This window comes from Pomacea canaliculata, linkage group LG3 (genome assembly GCF_003073045.1).
Source record: "Pomacea canaliculata isolate SZHN2017 linkage group LG3, ASM307304v1, whole genome shotgun sequence".
In the NCBI taxonomy this organism is placed as follows: domain Eukaryota; kingdom Metazoa; phylum Mollusca; class Gastropoda; order Architaenioglossa; family Ampullariidae; genus Pomacea; species Pomacea canaliculata.
The window spans coordinates 1,876,409-1,882,126 of NC_037592.1; the positions used below are offsets into that span (position 1 = coordinate 1,876,409).

The following is a 5,718-nucleotide window of genomic DNA, read 5'->3' on the forward strand; positions in this document are numbered from 1 at the left end:
CGAAGCCATTCGTATCAGCTCTCGCCAAAAGCTTTCTCGCCTTCCTCTCTCTGTCTCTCTCTGTAACATTAACTCGACAACATTGCCATCTCTTTCTGACTCTGCTAAGAACCTGGGTGTCAGGTTTGAAAACACTCTGTCTATGAATCCATTTCTGTACTGCCAAGGATTATTATTATTATTATTATTATTATTATTATTATTATTATTATTATTATTATTATTATTATTATTATTATTATTATTATTATTATTATCATTCCTGACACTAATGGCAGACCACCAACACATGCTCCATCAAGGCCCCCTGTCCTCTCTACTGTAACTCTCTTCATATATGTACTTGTCTCGCGCAGCATCATTAAGACAGGTTGCACTCTTCGCACTGACCAGTAATGATAAATGATGATAAGTAACAGACATTATCATCGCACTCAACAAAGTACAGTCGGAAAGGAACATAACAACGGTACTTAGTCTAGTCCTAGATGTTAGTTATGTCAAACTGCATTTATATAGGTGAGCTTGCTCGGAACTTCTGTGGTTCTTGTTCAATATTTTTATAAAACCTTCATGTCTTGCTGGGGTTTTTTTTTTTTTTTTTTGTTTTTTTTGTTGTTTTGTTTTTTTTGTTGTTTTTTTTTTACTCTTCAGACTAGTTTTTCGCTTTTATTTCTCTTTCTTACCCATTGTCCTTTCTTTTTATTGCCAAAACGTGACTACATGAAGGACAAGTTCTGCTTTTTATTCTCATTACCCGCTGCAATCCCCGCAAATAAACTTTGCGACTTTGACTGACCCTATTAAAAGTGAAGAGACAAACTTTTTATTGAATTTGTTTCATTCGTTGGCCTTTATCCTCGGACAGCCGCCTGAAACACAGCACTCAGAGGGTGATTAGCGCTCACACTAGTGGCATCCAGCTAATGGACAGCCTCGTTAGAAAACATTGTTCTGCGCATACTTATCGTCAGACTTTGAGGGATTTCAATCAGCCCATTACTTCCGAAGGTGCATCCGACTGACTGTAACGGCTGCCTAAGAGCTCGTGCTAGTCGAACCCACGGACCTCATTCCCGCACGCGCCATCTTGAAACCAAAGTGAGGCTCCGTGGGCTGGTGTAGTGGCCGCCAAACTGCGAGCACTCATCTTTGAAAAGCCGTTACACTGGATTTAGAATTAACTTCACGAGTAAAGGAGTCCACGTTCCTACATTTGAGAAAAAAAGTCACTAGACTGAGACTGAATGTTTGAAAAGTCGTGTGTGAATGAGGTCCAGTACTCGCGGACTTTCTGTTCTTTTAACGGAACAAGAAGGCGAACAGGTGCACAAACAGCAAAAGTACTTCAAGACAGGCCTGACCAGAGGGGTGGGATGGGGACGGAGGGGTCTGGTATGCCCGGCCTTGGTCAGTGGATGTTTTTATTTCTTCTTTGCCTTTTCTTTTAAAGAGAGGTTGACGTAACATTCCTCACTCTGGGTATTTTCCTAGAGTGGGGAATATTGAACTTTGGATATCAAGCTTTCCTCGTGTACTAACCACTCACTTGTAAACAACTATAAGTAGGACGTACCTTTGCAGGGAGAAAGGATAAGGGAGATCACACACACACACGCACACACACCGTGCAGGGGCCGAGGAACCGGGGAGGGGGAGAGCAAGGCGGGCAGCCGCACTCAGAAAAGATCCTGAGGAGACAAGAATGTGAACGTCGTTCACTGTCAGCTTGGAGTTTGCCCCCCCACTCCCCAGTCCTCGCCATTCGCAGTTAAAGATAGCATCATCCTACGCTGCTACACACACACTTATGGCGATATACTCAACTGTTATCTTCTGTACACTGCGCCACTGGTGTCAGCAAGTCAGGATGGCCGAGCGGTCCAAGGCGCTGCGTTCAGGTCGCAGTCTGGTTCTCCAGGCGTGGGTTCGAATCCCACTTCTGACAAGAATTTTTTTCTTTCAATTATTGTGTTCTATAATGCAGCGTAATATAGTAGTAAATAATTGAATTTGAGAGAGTAATACCAAGAGAGGTTCGAGAGAAAAGAGTCTGCTGTGGAATTTGTATGGCACATAGTTTGTCTACTGTTTTTTTGTAGATTAGATTTTGTTGTTGTTACGTGGTCACGGAGTTTATGTATTGCCTTGATTGATAAGTGGCCCTCCAGAAGATATGTACAGTAGTTGTTTCTCTTGTGACCCTGGAACGCAGGCCCGTTTTCTGTTCCGTGTTTCCGTGTTTTCTGAGCGACGCTCACCGAGTTGTCAGATGTCAGGGAGGCCGAAGTAAAAATATATAGAATGACTTCAGTCAGGGTGCCAGATACCCAGATCGCTAGATGAACATCCATCAAGCTGCTACGACACCCGACTTCTGCGGTCAAAAGACCGAGACGCGAGAGCCATCAGACCGTGTCTGAGATGGAGCCCCGGGCTGACTGAGGTGCCGGTACCGCGATGTAAGGAGCCCACGACAGATACCAGACAGCGACAGCAACATCCTGCGACAGCAGCATCCTGCCACGACAGGCTGGCGTCGTAGAAGAGAGACAGGAGACCGCCAACCCTCGGCAGCCGCGTGCTTCTAGCGCGGGGCGAAGTCTTCAGTTGGAGTAGAGCACCTGTCACAGTCACACTTTCCGGTCTAAGAGGAACTTACATGACAGAAAGATTCCAGGAGTATGTAAGCATTCTCAGTCATCGTGCCTCCCATGTGTATGGACTCGAGCATGCATGGCTCTATTAGTACAATTTCCTCCGTTCTCAAAAACTGTAGTTTCTGTCAATGTTGGTACTGGTGTACTACCATGACGTAGTACACTGTAGATCACAGACACAGCAGTCTCTTCCCGTTGCTGCCCCTCTCGAGCCACAGCGAGATCTGGCACACTAATATACGAGGAACACACAAATAAACTTATCAAATATTCCCAAATTTATATTCAGTCAAAAGCTTGCACTCAAAAAGATTCAAAAAAAGGAAAATGACTCGCTCACTTCAACAGGTTTTCTAGTGAATGAATTTACACTCCTCTCTCTGGTCAGACTTGACAGAGCCCAGAGTAAAACTGCCAGGTTCCAAATCTCGACGAGTACACGACAGCAGCCAACATCACTGTTTCCGACCCCCATGCTGTACAAGGTATACCAGCAAATCCCGCCGTTACCTTACAGAAAAAGCGCGATTCCTGAGATGCCCGCATCCACGAAACACATCCACGAACGCATCCCACTCAAATCACTGGCCATACCGCCCACCTTTTCCATTTCCAGTTCGCTTCCCATCTGAATGATTTAAAAAATATCAAGTTCGTGACAGTTATTTTTAACCGACTGAACTGGAAGTCTATGAGTTTGCTTTTTCCCTTGTTCATTTTAAAATGACTGGCTTAAAATACACACTTTCCTTCAAGTATTCCCCATCCTCATCCCTATCGCAATTCCAGGAAGACAATGATATTGAACGAAAAAAATTTAAATTTTATAGACTATTTAAAAATAACAGTTGTATAATAATGATTCCTGCTGCCGAGAAGGAAGCTCAACAACATCAGAAAGTCCAACACAGAAGGCGATTTGGCTCAAACCAGGCCACACAATGTGACATGGCACATGCAGGACACCGTATTGTTGTGTTGTATTTTATAAGCGACAAAACTTGGGACAGAACAATATCACGGTGAGGTGTTTACACTACAAAGGTGCGCCTCATTGAGGTCCTCCTCGTGCTAGTTAAATTCCTCTAGATATCTTTCTTTACCAACGAAACATCTTCACCATGACCAGCCACTGCAGTCATTTATCATCTTCACCACCACCAAATAGCAAATAAACACCTTTCTCTTTCCACCCAGAACAACATCTAGCCTAAGTAGCCTTATCATATTTACGACCGTCGAGCACTGCTTCCGACTCCGATATTTATTTACAGCAGGAAAACAGACCAGGATTCTGGTCCATTGGTGGTTCTCATCGTCTTTTGAGATGAACTTGTCTAATGCTCATTTTTGTCCACATGACAGTCTGAGAAGAACGGTCATGGTTGGCGATGTGTGTCCAAGATTTTTACAATAATTATATTAAATACTGGATGATAAAAGGTGAATAAGATACCTGAATGTCGGAGCACTTCCATGGTCCGTAACACACTATAGCCGGTTCGAAACCCGTGTGTCGCACAGTCAGGAAATAAAAGTCAGCAAGAGAGAGGTGCCCCGCCTTCACAAAAAAATATCTGGTCTAGAGATAGGTCACTGACCTCAGATGGCTATCGTAACCTTTTCTATATATATATATATAAAAAATATAAATTTAAATAATAAGTACAGATGGGCGTAAATTCCTAGTGTACGAACACAACATTGTTATCAAATTAAACTGAATAAAAATATTTTCTTAGCAACTGCAAATAACTAAATGATTTATGGTAGATACAGAAAGTTGGTTCAGTTTCTACTCGTCTCTGTTTCTTCTCCCTACCAGGGAAAGGCTGCTACTCGGAGCCAGACATTGCTGAGGTAACCGCGCAAAAGCAATGAGCACAAACTTGTGCGTATGACCGTTAACGTGCATCGAGATATGTGAGAGCGAGATAAACAGCACGTAATAGTCGCCGATGGAATAATTAGGGTTGATAAGCGTGCGACTCACGAATGTCTAATTGTCATCACTCCGTGTCAGCACCACGCAAGCCTGGCACAGGGGAGACTAATCGAGCCCCTTAGAAAGTCTATACGTTTTCGGGAATTCCCGGAATCCTGGCTGGTGAGTTAACTTCGTTTGTTCCGTGGCTCTTGAATTGGAAGTTAATTTACTTGTTGTCTTAACTTAATTAGCTAGCTCCCTACCCAAGTTGGGGTTAATTTTATCCACGTGTAAATTGCAGAGGGCCATGAATACAAGTCTGTTGGGACACAACGAATACCCCAAGGGACACAACAGCATTTGTCTTACTCGCGTTAAGGGGAGATCATTTAATATTATTATATCATTTCTATTACACCAGTATTATAAAAAATATAACAACACTATTTTAAAAGATTAAAACTAGCTGTTATGTATCCTGCTTATATATTAAAAGATTGTATAAACCTACAACCCAGAAAAAAAATTTATTTGGTTGTTTTTAAGATCTTCACATATATTCTGCTATTTCTTGGGCGATCTTTATTTATTTTGCTCCAGGAGGGAAAACAAATGTCGAAGTTTGCATAATCTCGAAGTTCCAAACCAAACAAGTTTGCACGTGAGGAATGGTTGGAGCTCAGGTAACCTAAAGATGTCCAAATAGCCGACAAAAAAAAAAAAAAAAAAAAAAATGACTTCGCACTGTTATGGTCAGTACAAATCGATTTTCGTTAAATGTTTTCGAAAGCTGCAGCTGACCATTCCTCGGAGAAGAATGCTGGTGATAAACATTCCAGACAAACTATTGCAGAAGGACACTAAAGCTAGAGACTACAAAAAAAAAAAAATTTTTAATTCAGATATACAGCATTTGTAAAATCGCGATAGACACAGTTTTCACAGATTTTGATGTTGCCTTCAGGATGTTTTGTCCTTATCTATGTTGACCTTTTGTGCCGTGAGGACGGCAGCCACAAATTATTCATGTAAATTTCAGCGTCTGATATACAACCTTATTATGATATGAAAGGAGTATTTTGAGCATGATACTGAATAACAGCTTTGACTGATATTTAAGTCGTAATAAAA

General features: G+C 42.0%; 1 non-coding gene across 1 annotated transcript; it reads left to right on the forward strand.

The window, feature by feature from the left end:
• Positions 1-1,864: 1,864 nt before the first annotated feature.
• Positions 1,865-1,948, forward strand: Trnal-cag. Its single transcript has one exon. It is a non-coding gene; the product is annotated as a tRNA-Leu (tRNA).
• The last annotated feature ends 3,770 nt before the right edge of the window (positions 1,949-5,718 follow it).